This window comes from Camelus dromedarius, chromosome 1 (genome assembly GCF_036321535.1).
Source record: "Camelus dromedarius isolate mCamDro1 chromosome 1, mCamDro1.pat, whole genome shotgun sequence".
NCBI lineage: Eukaryota > Metazoa > Chordata > Mammalia > Artiodactyla > Camelidae > Camelus > Camelus dromedarius.
The window spans coordinates 25,115,201-25,132,448 of record NC_087436.1 but is presented as its reverse complement, the minus strand read 5'-3'; positions in this window follow the sequence as shown (position 1 = coordinate 25,132,448).

Genomic DNA, 17,248 nt, shown 5'->3' with positions numbered 1-17,248 from the left:
TGTCAGAGAACCGCTTTCTGAGAAAGCAGCATTTAAGATGAGGAGTCAGCCTTGCAACAGCAAAAGGGAAGAGCAACTAGACTAAACAGTACGTGGTGTGGTTTCAAGGTGAAAGGCAGCTTTGCATGTTTGAGGTACTGAATGGAAATCCATTTGGCTGGAGCACAGTGAGAGAGCAAATGGCACAAAGGAGTTAGGGAGGTAAGTTATAAGTTAAACAAGAAAATGAATAAATGAAGGATGTTTGCATTCCATTTAGCAGCCAGATTTGTGAAAAAAGGTACAAAGTGAATAGCAACTGTTTTGTACAGGAAAGAAAAGTAAAATGGACCCCAAGAAACTAAAAATAGAAAAGAATTTAAAGTCTTGGGGAAAGACATAAATGTGTAAAGTAGGTGTGGGGTCCATGGTTAGAAAGACAGACTTCTCCCCTTGATTCAAGAAAGCTGGTGAAGCAGAGATTCCCTGCCCAGAACCCCCACATTTGGAAAGCATCAGTGCAAAGAAAAGCTCCCTTGTTTCTTTCCATGAAGCTGCAAGAGGACCATCACTTAAAACAGGTATTACGGGAAAACCTGTGTGCTCAGGTTTTTCCTACTTGCAAAGAACAGCTCCTAGGTGACTGGTTTTTGAGAAGATGGCAGTCATTCCCATTGAAAATTAGAAAGTATCATATAGTCAATACTGAGAATTACTTAGATAACTATGAACATAACTGTCAACTTCTTGAGACAAAGTAGAAGTAAGTCAAGAAAATAGATCTTTAAATCATTAAATGTTGGAACCGGAAGATAACTTGAAGTACAAGTCATCAATCTCTCAATTTTATGAATTGGGAAAGTGAATCAAAAATAAAGCAAGTGACTGAAGGACAGCTATAACAGATTTGATGGTTACTAATTTAATTAATGTATGCTCCCCCTTGTCCATCCTTTTACCTCCAAGTTTACCATACACAAACCTTTAAAACCTCTGAAGAAAGTGAAGTGGTATCCAAGAACAGCCTTTCTATTGATGAATGAAGTGAATGGAATGTAAGTTTTCATCTACCTATTTCCTGCAAGAGAGAAATTTGGGGAGCTTAACATCTCCTTCTTCGAGAGCACACAGTAATTTGCAGAGGCGCTGACTTCAAAATCCCATCTGTAATGTTGCCAGAGCAACCATGGCCCAGTGAACTTGCTCCAGAAGTTACCAGTTATTAGAAAAGTAAGATAACTCAGAGCAGAGGCCTGTAACAATTCTTCGCCAACAAAATGTAATTCAGAGAAAGTAATTATTAATTTTGAATGACCCTGTTATTTCAAAGACAAACCTATCCACTTTATAAGTATAAATATCAAAAATAAATTTTTATAATATAAATTGTTTAAAGAGGGGCAGCAATTCAGGAAGAATTACTAAAATGAGTAATTCTAGAGTTTGGGACTCTAAACATTTTGGGCTATCAAAATTTCCAAGCCAATTTTTAAAATCCTGTATCTCAAAATATGTTTAATACCTTGGTAAATAATCAGCTCTCATATTTCAATTATTTTTTCTCCACAGTCAGGAACATATTTTTTTCCCTTGACGGTAAAATTTTAAAAAATAATATACAAACTGCTGATTTAGAGAATGTGATCCTAGTAAAAAATGTATCATCTCTCTGAATCTTCCTGATCCATTTCAATCTGTAGTTTCTTATGCAACAAAATGATGTTGTAAGCAAAAGATGGCCCCCCAAGAGATGTCCACATTCTAAACCTCAGAACCTATGAATGTTAGTTTACATGGCAAAGGGGAATTTACTGTACAGATGGAATTAGGTTGTAAATCAGCTGACCTCTAAATAGGGAGATTATCCTGAAATACCCAGATGGGCCCAATTAATTACAATGGTCTTTAAATATCAAAGAAGGGGGCAGAAGATTCCATGTCGGAATTAGACAATCTGAAAAAGACTTGAATGGCCATTACTGGCTTTGAAGATGGAAGGGGCCAGAGTCAAGTCATGTGGGCAAGTGGAAAAGGCAAGAAAACACATCCTCTCCCAGAGCCTCCAGAAAGGAAGGCAGCCCAGCTCTCATCTTGATTTTAGCCCAGTGAGACCCATTTTGGATTTCTGACCTCTTGAAGTCCAAACAATTGGACTGTAAGATGATACGTTTGTATTGTTTTAAACTACCAAGTAGTAATTTGTTACAGCAGTCACAGGAAACTAATATATATGACAAGGGAATACATATACAATCACCTAGGTTTGTGAATAATATTGAGTAAGATTGAGTTAAGAAAAATAATTGAATTTGGAAATTAACTTCTCAACAATTTCATGCTAGACTTTCCAAAAGAAAATCAACAAATTAAGCTCCCAAAAGAGCATGAAAGAAGCAGTATTGTATGCACAGGATATACAACTTGTTTAATGTTATTTTATACTAGCCACATTCTCTCGTCTTCAGAACAATTACTTCTTTAAAACTTCTGCATTGCCTATTATAAATTTAAAAATAAAATTAATCTGTACCATTTTAGTTATTTAAGTACTCTAATCAATCACTCAATATTTATTGAGCTCTCTTGGTCCAGCTGTTCTCACAGAACTTATAATCCATTTTAAGAGACTGATTTTTATTTTTTAACATAAAAAGAATGATACAATAAAAGTTGGAATTGTATGAATAAATCAGATGGAGTGATTTGAGAAGATTCTAATAAATATTCATGGGAACGTTAATAAAATGGTGTTTTTATTCAACACTTTAAAGAATAGGATTAAATTAGTCTGATATATTTGCAAACTTTCAAAACCAGAAATACAGTAGTAGTCCTTTTAGGCATGTGACATAAATGTAAGTGCTTACTTCTTAGAAAAATAGTTTGATTTATATTTGTATTGCATAAAAATAAATACCAATCTTTATTAATAAACAAATATGGCTCACAATTTGAATAGTGCTACCCTTATAAGAGAAAACTACCATTACTCATTACATATTACAAAATCTCTGATTATTTGGGAATTTTTGCCTTCACGTATGTTGCATTTACTATTGGTTGTTTTGTGTATATATATATATACATATATATGAAGTATAGTCAGTTTACAATGTTGTGTCAGTTTCTGGTGTATAGCATAATGCTTCAGTCATACATGAACATACATATATTCATTTTCATATTCTTTTTCACCATAAGTTACTACAAGATATTTAATATAGTTCTCTGTGCTATACAGTATGAACCTGTTGTTTGCCTATTTTATATATATTAGTTAGCATCTGCAAATCTCAAACTCCCAATTTATCCCTTACCACTCCCATCCCCTCAACCAGGTAACTAAGTTTTCTATGCTGTGAGTCTGTTTCTGTTTTGTAAATAAATTCATTTGTCCTTTTTTTTTAGATTCCACATGTAAGTGATATCATGTGGTATTTTTCTTTCTCTTTCTGGCTTACTTCACTTAGAATGACATTCTCCAGGTCCATCCATGTGGCTGCAAATGGCATTATTTTATTCTTTTTATGGCTGAGTAGTATTCCATTATATAAATATACCACAGCTTCTTTATCCAGTCATCTGTTGATGGACATTTAGGTTGTTTCCATGTCCTGGCTATCATAAGTAGTTCTGCTGTGAACATTGGGGTGCATATAACTTTTTTGAATTAAGGTCCCCTCTGAATATATGCCCAGGAGTGGGATTGCTGGATCATGTGGTAAGTCTATTTTTAGTCTTTCAAGGAATCTCCATACTGTTTTCCATAACAGCTGCACCAGACTAAATTCCTACCAACAGTGTAGGAGGGTTTCCTTTTCTTCACAGTCTCTCCAGCATTTATCATTTATGGACTTTTGAATGATGGTGTTTCTGACTGGTGGGAGGTGATACCTCATTGTAGTTTTGATTTGCACTTCTCTGATAATTAGGGATACTGAGCATTTTTTCATGTGCCTATTCACCATTTGTATGTCTTCATTGGAGAATTGCTTGTTTAGGTCTTCTGCCAATTTTTGGACTGGGTTGTTTTTTTTTTTTAACATTATTATTAAGTTGTATGAGCTGTTTATATATTCTGGAAATTAAGCCCTTGTCAGTCTCATTACTTGCAAATATTTTATCCCATTCCATAGGTTGTTTTTCTGTTTTGCTTATGGTTTCCTTTGCTGTGCATGGTATGTTTTATTATAGTTCACTTTGAAATTACAAAAGCAACAAATGTTTATTTAAACATGAAGAATAACATAAATATGGTAAAGAAAAAAATGCAATTTTTCTTCTATCACTTTCTCTATTAAGACACCAATACTAATAGCTTGACAAATGTTCTTCCTAACTTTTCTCTATGTTAATACAAACAAAAATGTATTTTTAAGTATTAGAATGTGTTGTTATTTTTATAAAAGTGTGGTCTTTTGTTATGAAAATTCATCTTTTTCCTGCCTTTATTTTCCTCTTAGTAATATTTCATGGATGTCAATATTGTCACTAGCTGCATAATATTCTCTAGTTTCGATAGTAACTGCACCCTAATTTCTTCAATATTTCCCAGTTAGTGAATCTTTTAGATTGTTTCCACAGAACACAGTGCTGATTCACATCTTTTTAATGTACCCTTACATATTTATGATTTATATGCTTAAGATAGATTCCCAAAAGCATGCTATTATGTTAAATGGAATGTACACTCTTAATATTAGAAGATATTAGCAGATTACACTCCAAAAGTTGTGGAATATAACTCATAAGAGCAATGCATAAAAACACCCATTTTTCTATCCTCTAAATAACTGAATGCTTCAATCTTCTAATTTTCAACTATCTTATAGGTGAAAATGGAATATTGCTGATCTTTTACTTGAATCTCTCTCAGATTAAGTACCTTTTCATACATTTGTTTTCTATTTTCATTTCTATTTCTGTAGATGACCTACTTTTGTCTTTTGTTCAGTTTTTGTATTCAGCAGTTTTATATTTGCATTTACATTTCCTTCTTAACTGGTAGGAGCTTTTGATATGTAGGGATAGTTATACTTTTTCTACCACATGCATTGCAAATATTTTCTCAGAAATAATTTTGTTATATTTGATGTTTTATAAGTATATTTTACTATATAGAAAATGTTAATGTTTATATACTCATATTTGTCATTTTCTACTTCAGAAGTAACATCGTTTTTTATTGCAAAGAAAGTACTGATTAAGCACACTGCATTGGTATTTCTAGTTTTCCATTTATTTATTCAGTATTTAAAATATCTTGAAACTGGCTCACTTAAGTACCAAGCTCACTAACATTATAGTTTACTGAAAATTATTTTAAAAAGACAATGGTTCTTTTTTTAAATTCCTAAATAATATCTAAAATTGCATGCTTCTGCAGAATTTGAGTTTAGAGGATAGATTTTTATTTGATTCTTGAGATTTATTTGACAGTTGACATTTGCTGAAGCAATAGTGGTGTCACTGGCTAAATTGCCCCCTAGAATATTAAGAATATTCTATTATTATCAATATAAAATGTTGCACCAAAAAAGTAAGAAGAAATGAATGAATGAGTGAATGAATGAATGTGTCTGTGTGTTTACCTGTAAACAAATGAAGAAATGCAGAGACAGATTACTAGTTTAGGAGACAGGTAAATTAGCCGGCAGGGATAATGCCATCTGCAACTTAGTATGTGAGAAAATTTTAGTTTAGAGTAAAATTTCATCACATTCTGTATTATCTGAATCGTCCTAAACCTATTTTCCCCTTTTATGGTAGTATTAAGGCAATATTAACAGAAGTGAACTTTTTTTTTCATGAAAATCCAAAATAAGTATAAAAAGTAAATCTTGCAAGAAGACCCTCATTATTAGCAAGGGGGTAAATTTACAAGCAAATTGATGGGAATTCCCTCAGGATTATCAGATTAATGCTGGCATGTAGTGGGTACGGAAACCATCCAGTTGCCAACTACCCTAAGTCAAGTGGAAACAGAGTTATTTGAAAATCTGAATGGCATTCTATGAAAGATATAAAAATACCATAATTCCAAAAATGATTACACCATTCTATATCATTCAAATGAACAGTACCACTGAGTGACCACATTTTCTCTATTTGATACCCACTATCTGTTCCTTAATGGAAAATAATTACACAAAGAAATCAATAAGCAAAAATGATGGATTGTAAAATTATCACTTAATTGTCAAAATAATGACAGTCAATACTTTGTGTGTATTATGGAGCAGCAACCATTTTGAATGTTTTGAATGAAATATTTAATTTATTCCCCACAGCAACTTTGAAGTAAGAATATTTATTATTTTCATTATGCAGGTGAAGAAACTGAGGCCTAGATTAGGTTAAGTTACATGTGAAGGTTAAAAGGTCAGTATGTGGCAGGTGTGGGGTTTAAACCAGAAAACACAGATGCCTCATGCAGGCATGCAGATCAAGTCAGTAAGAACAGTATCCTTTTCCAAAATATAGTCAGTGCTCCATTTAATAGCTTGTCATATCAATCCACTAGAGTATTTTTCTTGGAATTAAAACCTCTTCTGGGTTATGTAAGTTTATAATAAAACGATTCTATTTAACTTAAAGATATTATTGTTACAAAAATGTGCTTATATGTTCTGATTTTAGCAACAGCAGAGCAGGTAATTTGGATCAACCCTCTTGCTAAGAACAACTGAAAATTTAGAATAAACACTTTTTTTTAAAACTCTGTTTAAAGATTTCAAAGATCTTAACTAAGCAGTCATGAATTTCAAGGCCAACATCTTAGGGTGGGGAGAGAATAAAGCTTATGCTGGCCAAGAAAGTTATTTATAAGTCTGAACACTATTATGAGAGATTTGGAATTAGCATCATTCTGAAAAACCATTACATCATTGCACCACTGTATTCTATTCAGTTGAGTAGAACGTGAAAACTGAACCTGGCATTTAGACTCTCTTTTCTTCAAAAGGGAATCCCCTTGTTTCTGAATTAGCATCTATCAGGCCTAGAAGCTGAGCAGAGCTTTTGACATCCTTATGAGGCAAAGGGGAAAAGTTTCAGTCTAAGGTCCTGGTAAATCTCTCATGCTTTAGATTGAGAAGCTAAAGGTTACAACTTAGTAGTAAGAGTAAACAGGAAATACACCAGCCCTCAGAGAGACTGAAGCTTACTGAAATAAATGTGTTAAAACAGTCTAGGATAGAAAGAATTCTTATCTAACTGAGAGAAGCCAAGACAAATCTTCTGAATCTTAAGTCTCAAATTATTCCTATAAACATTCACACTAATATCCAACACTCAATCACAAATAAATAAGCACATGAAGAGATGGATTAATTTGATCAGAAACAAGATAAGCAATCAACAGTAGGAACTGACTTTTAAAGATTCAGATAGATAATAAACTTTAAAATAAATATGCTGCTTAAGTTCAAGAAACTAAAAGATGCAAGTAATAATTTTTGCAGAAAACTAGAAACTATTTTAAAAAACAATAGAAATTCTAACTGAAGAGCACAATAACCAAAATGTAAAAGTCAGTGGATAGATTTAACAGAAAATTAGACACAATTGAAGGAAGAATTAGCACACAATAAGATAAGTAACAATAAAATAAGCAATCTAAAGCATGGAAAATCAAATGAATGGAATATACATAAGAGAGTATAGAAGACAGAAAGGATTTTTTTAAAAGTAAAATTGTCTATTATATGTGTGATTGGAAAGGATAGAAGTAATGGGACAAAAGGAATACTGGAAGAGATAATAGCTAAGAACTGTTACAGCAATACATTTCCAATATTCTATTGCCTCCAACGGTTAACAATCATACACTGAGATACTATAAAGTAATGAAAATAAGTGAATTTCAGTTACACCAAAACGAGATAAATCTTATGTACATAATATTGAAGCAAAGAAGCCAAACACAGAAGAGTACATACTAATGATCTGTGTATGTAATACAAAGTTCAACAACAGAAAAAATTTATTATAATGTCAGAAGTCAGAACAGTGGCTATCTTTTAAGGGACAGAAAAAGGGAATATTAATTGGAGGGTCACCAGGCAGGCTTCTGACTGCTGATGCTATTCTAGTTCTTGACCTTGGTGTTTTATCCAGGCATATTCAATTTGTAATAATGCCTATATATTTTTCTTATTTTATATAAATTTCATATAAAAGCAAAAAAAAATAACAGACTTGTTATAGAGAAAACACTAATTCCCAAAAAAGTAATTTATTGTTTGAGGATGGCTCTTAAATTAAGAATTACATTTTAAGATTTACATTTTAAATATGCAACTATTTGAAAGAGATTATTTCAACTTTCTGCCCTTTTCATAGTTTCTATAATTTAGGACTCTCATAATGAAAGCATAAAGAAAGAGGTTTTAATACACCTTGCTTAAGAAGAATTCTATGATGATACTTGTATAATTTTTCCTCTATTTTCCATTTTTCTGATTTCTCAAATGGTCAGATAAAATCTATCAATACTGAAGGCTGCACGTGAATGTCTTTACTTTTTCTGAATCATGACTTTCTTTTATATACTGAGTAAGATATACAGAATGAACTTGCTAGTCACAGTATTCATTCTGGTTTGGACCTAAGGCAGCAAGTAATAAGAGGGGACCATGTTAAATTATCTGATTAAGTTGACTGAGAAAATCTTGATTGCTTGCTTGACATGGAATCACTGTACTCCAAAAATCTTTGTAATAACATCTGTGACCTTAAATCATATTTTAATGAGACTTGAAGAAAGTAAATGTAATCATAAATAGCTGAAACTATTCAGTGCTTTTAATAAGAAAACATCAGCATGCCAAACATAAAGCAAATGTGTTGAATTATCTTCTCATTATAAGGTGTGAATACTAAAATTGAGGGGTCATTTCAATATTTAACAAATCCTAGGAACTGGAAACCAAATAATTGACAAATGAAACAGTAAATAACTGTTAATAATCTAAAACATGACTTATTATGAGACTTGCCAAGAGAGATCTGAAAATACATTTCTTCAATCAAATGTAAGAAAAGCAATAACTATCAACTATTATAATAAATGAATGTTGAAATGTCAAGAGGAATGTTGCAAGAACTGATCTATATATCTATGTATACTTTTAAAAACTTCTTTTCGGGTAGTTTTATCCTTTTTAAAGAGGGAAACTTGCAAAAGAATAATGATATATAATGTACATCACTGTAAAATTCTTTACATAAATAAATCCATGAATCAGCAGGTACATAGAGGTCCACTAGTATCCCTATTATTGTGTTTATCACAACACCCTAAAACTGTATATTTACTTATTCTCCCAGTGCACAATAAGCACCCATTAGGCAGGAACAATACCTTGTTTATGTCCCCAGAACTTTACACAATATGTGCTCAATAAACATTTGTTGAACTAAACTAAGCCTTAAAATGTAGTCTTACTCCTACAATCCCCCCAAAATAACAAGATACCTTAACACTAGTTCCCCATTGCCTTGTTTGAAATAAAGAGCAGGTAAATAAGGCCTGTGGCAGAGACTCAAAATTCATTTTCTCCTTCTTTATTAACAGAACTCCAACTTTTAGCTGTGCACTTCCTAGTCAATAAAGGTCTACATTTCTCTGCCTACTTTGAAGCTTAGTATGAACATGTTTGCCTGGTCATTCTGGCAATGAATTCTTTCAAAAGGAGAAGGTAAATAACAAATTATATATTAAAACATGTATTAAAAACTAAAATATAAAACATACTGGTAAAGGTAAGGATATAATCAAATTTGGAATACTCTAATATTGCAATGTTGTGGCGTATTAACTACCTACCTCCAGTATAAAGGTAAAAGAATAAGCTATTATAACTGTGCCTACAATAATTTAAGGAATACACAATATAAAAAGAGGCAAACTGTGATATCAAAAACATAAAATAGGTTATATGTCAACTATAACCCCCAAAATAAATAAATAAAAGAAATAAATTAAAACCAAAGTGACAGCTCTTAACAAAAAACTGTAAGTTACAGGAGTAAAATAGTTTTTATATATGACCAAAGTTAAGTTGATATTAGCATAAAATAGACTTATTCTATTAAATAGTCATATCTACAAGATGTGTTATGTAAACCTAATAGTAACCACTGTAGATTCACAAAAGATAAAGGAAAGTGATTCAAAGCATAACACTATGGAAAATCATCAGTTCAAAAGGAAGATGGCAAGAGAGGAAGAAAGGGACTAAGGGAACTTACAAAATAGTCAGAAAACAATAAAATGGCATTAGTAAGTTCTTACCTATCAATGATCACTCTAAACATAAACTAATTAAATTCTTCAGTCAAAAGGTATAAAGTTGCTGGATGGATGAAAAACAAGACTCAACTACATGCTGCCTGTAAGAGATTCACTTCAGCTTTAAAGACATACATAGGATCTAGGCAAAGAGATGGAAAATTACATTCCATGAAAATGGGACCAAAAGAGTAGGGCAGCTATAGTTATAAAGGACAAAACAGACTTTAAGCCAAACACTGTAACAAAAGACAAAAGGTCAGTATATAATGATAAAGGGGTCAATTCATCAAGAGGATATTACAATCATAAATATATATGCACCCAACACTGAAGGTTCTAAATGCTAACAGATCTGAAGTGAGAAATAGGTAACAGTAAAATGATAAGAGTGGATTTCAGTACTCTGTTTTCAATAATGGAAAGATCATCCAAACAGAAATCAATAAGGAAATGTTGAAATTGAACTACATTTTAGATCAAATGGATATAACAGACATATATAGAACATTCCATCCAATAGCAGCTGAATACACATTCTTCTAAAGTACACACAGAAAATTCTCTAGGGTAGATTATATAATAGGGCAAAAACAAGTCTTCACAAATTTAAGATTAAAATTAAATCAAGTATCTTTTCCAAGAATAAATGGCTTGAAACTAAAAATCAGTAACAAGAGGAAATTTGGAAAGTTCAAAACATGTATAAATTAAATATCCCATTATTGGACAATCAATGGGCCAAAAGAGAAATCAAAAGAGAAATTTAAAATATCTTGAAACAAATAAAAATGGAAGAACAACATACCAAAACCTATGGGATGTATAAAAAGCAGTTCTAAGTGTGAAGTTAATAGTGTTGCATGCCCACGTTTGAGAAAAAAGAAAGCTCTAAGACACACAACCTAAGGTTACACAGCAAGGAATTAGAAAAAGAAAAACAAACCAAGGCCAAAGTTAGCAGAAGGAAGGAAATAAATAACACAGATCAGATCATAAATAAACAAAATAGAGACTAGAAAGACAATAGAAAAGAACAAAACTAAGAGCTGGATTTTTGAAAAGATTAACAAAATTAACAAAACTTTGGCTAGACTAATTAAGGGGAAAAGAGAGAAAACCCAAATAAATAAAATCAGAAATAAAAGAGGAGACATTAAAACTAGTGACACAGAAAAGGAAAGAATCGTAAGAGACTACTATCAACAATTATACTTCAACAAGTTGGATAATCTAAAAGACATGGATAAATGCTTAGAACACAGAACCTACCAAGACTGAATCAGAAAAAATAGAGAATATGAACAGACCTATAACAAGTAAGGATAATGAAGCAGTGATTAAAATTTTTCTAACAAGGAAAAGGCCAGGACCAATCCTTCTAAAACTCTTCCAAAAAGTTGAAAAGAAGGAAACATTTTCCAAATTCATTTAATAAGCCCAGTATTACCCTTACCTAAATCAGATAAGGACATTACAAGAGAAGAAAACTATAGGCCAATATCCTTGATGGATATAGATGCAAAATCTCTGAACAAGATATCAGCAAACCAAGTTCAATGGCACACAAAAAGCAGTATATACCATGATCACATAGGATTTATCCCTGGGATGAAAGCTGAATACACATGCTTCTAAAGTACACACAGAAAATTCTCTAGGGTAGATTATATAACAGGTCACAAAACAAGTCTTAGCAAATTTAATATTCAACAAAGGCAAATCAATAAATGTCATGCACTACATTAATAGAATGAAAAAATAAAAATAGATGCAGGAAAAGCTTTTGGCAAAAGACAACATCATCTCATGATAAAAACACTCAACAAACTGGAATACAGAAGGAACATACCTTAACATAATAAAAGCCATAAATGACAAGCCTATAGCTAACATCATACTCAATGGTGAAAGGTTGAAAGCTTTTCCTTTAATGTCAGGATCAAGACAAGAGTGCTCACGCTCACCATGCTTATTCAATATAATACTGGAAGTCCTAGCCAGAGCAGTTAGGCAAGAAAATAATAAAACATTTCAAATCAGAAAGGAAGAAGTAAAATTGTCTCTGATTACATACGATATGCTTTTATATAGAGAAAATCCTACGGACTCCACCAAAAACTGAACTAATCAACAAATAATAGTTGTAGGAAACAAAATCAACATACAGAAAACAGTTGTGTTTCTATGCACTAACAATGAAAACAATCTGAAAAATAAACAAAGAAATCCCATTTATAACAGCATCCAAAACAATAAAACACTTAGGAATATATTTAATCAAGGAGGTGAAAGTTTTGTACACTGAAAACTCTTAAGACTTTCATGACAGAAATTGAAGAAGATACAAATAAATGGAAAGATATCCTATGTTCATGAATGAAAAGAAATAATATTGTTAAATTATTCATATTACCCAAAGCCATCTAAATGCCATTCATATCAAAATTCTAATGGCATTTTTCACAGAAATATTAAAAAAATCCTAAAATGTATATGAAATTACAGAATCACAAATAGCTAAAGCAATCTTAAGAAGAATAAAGCTAGATGCTTCATACCTCCTGATTTCAAACTATACTTTAATACTACAGAATTCCAAATAGCATAAAAATGTACACGTAGACCAACTGAACAGAACTGAGAGCCCAGAAATAAACTTACATATAAAAGTCAGTTAATATTTGATAAAAGAGACAAGAAAACCTACTGAGGGAAAAACAGTCTCTTCAATAAATGGTGCTGCAAAAACTGGATAATCACATACAGAAGAATGAAGTTGGATCCCCATTAATTACAAAAATTAACTTGAAATTAATTAAAAACTTAAACAAGACAGGAAATCATAAACTCCTAGAAGAAAACATAGGGGAAAAACTCTTTGACCTTGGTCTTGGAAATGATTTTTGGTTATTAACACCAAAATCTTAAGCAACAAAACAAAATAAGTATATGGGACTGCATCGAACTAAGAAAATATTTTGCTCTTGCATAGCAAAAAGAAATGAACAAAATGAAAAGGCAATCTACAGAATGGTAGAAAATATCTGCAAGTCATATATTGGGTGAGGGGTTAATATCCAACATACATAAAAAATTCATGTAACTCAATAGCAAAACATCAAACAATCTAATTTTTAAAATGGGCACAGGAACTAAATGGACATTTTTTTCCAAAGAAGACATACAAGTGGCCAACAGGAACATTAAAAAGTGTTCAATTTCACTAATCATCAGGGAAATATAAATCAGAAGCATAGTGAGATATCAACTCATACCTTTTATAATGGTTATCATCAAAAAGATCAAGAGATAACAAATGTGGAGAAAAAGGAACATATGAGCACTGTTGGTGGAAATGTAAACTTGTACAATCATTATGGAAAATAGTATGGAGGTTACTCAAAAAATTAAAAATAGAACTAGCATTTGTTCCAGCAATCCTGCTTCTGGGTATATATCCAAAAGAAATTAAATCAGGATCTCAAAGAGATATCTGCACTCCAACGTTCATTCACAACAGCCAAGGTAAGGAAACAACCTAAGATTCCAACTATGGATGGATGGATAAAGAATATGTGGTACATATATACACAATGGAATATTATTCAGCCATGACAAAGAGGGAAATCCGCCATTTGTGACAACATGGGTGAACCTGGAGGGTACCACGCTGGGTAAAATAAGCCAGAAAGGAAAAGACAAATACTGTATGATCGCACATGTATATTTACTCTAAAAAAGCCAAACTCCTAGAAACAGAGAGTAGAATGGTGGTTGCCAGGGGCTGGGGCTGGTGAAAATGGGGAGATAATAGTCAGAGGGTCAAACTTCTACTTATAAGATGAAGAGTTCTAGGAATCTAATGTACAGCATGGTGACTGTAGTTAACAATACTATATTGTATATTTGAAAATTGTTAAGATCTTAAATGTTCTCACCACAAAAAAGAAATGGAAACTATGTGAAATGATGAACTGTCAACTAATGGTACTCTGGTAATCATTTGGCAATATGTGTTATCATATCAACACGTGATATACTTTAAACTTAACATAATGTGTTATATCAATTAAATTTCAATAAAACTGGGGGGATAACCTATGAAATAGGTAGTATTGCCATTCCTGTGTTACAAGAGAAAAAACCAATGCACAGAGAGATTAAATAATTTGTGAGAAAACCAATGCACAGAGAGATTAAATAATTTGCCCAAAGTCACTGATTTAGTGAAATCTGGCTCCCAAGTCTATGCTCCTAACCACTATAGACTGTGTCTAAAGTACTTAGGTAATGGAGATTTAAAAACAAAAAATTTCTGTGACAATTCTTCAAGTTGTAGACTTATGATTTGTACATATTTCCATATGTATGTTTCACCTTAAATAAAAAAGTTTAGTTTAAAAATCTACTTAAAAAGAACTATGGGAATTTTTATCATGCTAGGTACAAGAGGAATATAAAACCAGGGTTGCTGACTTCCAGAGGATTCTAGGCATTTAATACCAGATACCAACAGGAAATAACAGATGGTGGAAGAAGAGGGAGACTGAATATTTGAAAGGAGGTATCTTAGTTAAAATAGCATTTTCTTAACCAAAAAAAAAAAAATCTTTTTTAAGATCAAAATACCATATATATTTAAAGACAGAAAAGAACTTGCATACAAAGGAAGGAAGACAAAGTTAAAAGCCAGAGCCTGTATGATTTGGCAACAGATGAGTAAATCACACAAAGGGGTCAAGACCTGGGATTGGCAAACTATGGCCCAGGGGGCAAATTCATCCCATTGTTTATTTTTGTAAACATAGATTTAGTGGAACACATTATTGTCACTTAATTTACTTATACAGCCATTGGGGCAGAGACTCTGTGGCCTACAGAAACTAAATTACTATCTGGCCCTTTACTGAAAGAGTTTAGTAAACTTTAACCTAGAAAAAGATGTTAAAATTTTGATTAAACTGTGTTTTTAATAAAATTCTGTGAAAAGAGATCTATCTAATCTCTTAAAAATGTCTTCTAGAAATCCAATGTAACTGACTTGACTTCTCTTATTTCCACTGTACTTTGAGTGAATGTACATGTGTGTGCTTAGTGGTAATTGCACTTCAAAAGTCAAGGCCACTTAACTGTTAAATTAGAATTGGGGGTATAGGTATAAAATGTTTTCAATAAAATGGAGATTAATTAGGAATTCAGATGCATTAACAACACGGGAATGGTCAATTAAATAACTAATTACGTTGAAAAAGTAATTGCCTGCTTAATTAGATGACCACACCCCACCACATATCGCTTCTCAGCCCACACAGGTGTTCCATGTCTCCTAGACTTCAAACATGATTTGGCACTCATACTTAATGATCAGAATAGCCAGACACATTTTTTAATTGTTCAATTACCTATTCATTCTACAAGCAGGTAACATATGAAAATTTTGTGTTAGGAACTATGTTAGAACTGAGGAGTATAGAAAAAAAGATGGTTCCTGACCTCAAAAAGCTCACTTTTCTCTCATTCTCTCTTATATGTTTTAGGTCCCATTCCAAAAACTATACATCCCAGTGGCATTTAGTTTATACAGTAAGCCATCCACACCTGTGGGTGTGGAACCCATGATACGGAGGGATGACTGAATGTCTATAATTGAATGGACAAAGAAAGAAAAGTGGCTACTGTTACAACTGATGCTGAAGGATGGTATGCTCGGCTGCTAAAATATTTGTCTGGGCCCATTGGTCGTACACAGGCTGGCTCTCAGGATGGTATGATAGGAGAGAGGCTGAAATTAAAATGAACAATTTATTCCACACAACTAAGTACTATCAACTTTTGATCCCTCCTGGTGACTTGGAAACTTTTGCCTAACATTTGGGAAACAGATGGAAGGTGGATTTTGGACAATGTGAGGGTGATCTCTGGCAGTCTGTGGCAAGTCTGGGACCCAGAGAAATAAACACATGAGTCAGTGATTTCCATACACCAAGACTATCTGACCCAAGTGAGAAATTTCAGAATAACATCTAATATTCAAGCTTAGTTGGTTTCTTATTCTGTGCTGTAATTTCCATTGTTTCTAGGTTTTCAGTTACCCAACACATCAGCCTGAGGTTAATGATTCTTTAGGAAACAAAGAAGAAATGCCTACACTTAGGGTAAAGCCCAGAGAACCGGGTAGAAACAGGCAGGAGAGGATGAGAAGTGATCCAGGATAGAGTTTGGAGTTGAAGATGCAGGCAGGCATCTGCTGGGAAAGCGTAAGTGTCAGTAGGCGGGAATTCTCAGAAACCAGAAAAATGACACTGAACTCACAGCATGTGGGTCTTGTGTGTTTTATTTGGACATAAAAGAAAAAGCCCCCAAGAAGCCCTGGAGACTTGGAAACTTTCAGCTTATTATTACAAACCTGATTTCTGCCTCATGTTATACTTATTTAAATCACATTGACCTCCCCCAGTGGAGTGTAAGCACATGTCATATTTATATTTCTCCTATACCATGTTAGTGTATTACAGGGCAGGGGCTCATTAAATTAAGGAGAAAAATGATTTCAGAAGCAGCAGGAAGACTGTGTAAAAATGATGATCTTTATTTCAATGTAAAAAGCAATACAGAATTGGCTGAGGGCTAAATAAATAATTTTGTCTAGTTGAGTTTCCCCAGTTGAAAACAGTTTCTTTACGGTTAGGAGTGGGGAAGGGTGTGAAATATGTCAGGGAGTTGATGCTCAGAATAGTTGTGAATGGAGTTGAAAAATGGAAAGAACTTTTTCTGTAGTAAAACCTCAGGTTGGGGAAAAAAAATTAAAGGAGGGAATATATTTGCCTTTTGAAAAAAGAGAAAATAGGTACGCTTAATGCTAATTTTGTTACAGAGAAGACCAGATCTGACTCCATATTGGACCCATTTCCTTAGCTCTAACCCTTGTGCTCTGCTGCCTTTTTATAACAGAATGTTGCCTATAGGCTGAAA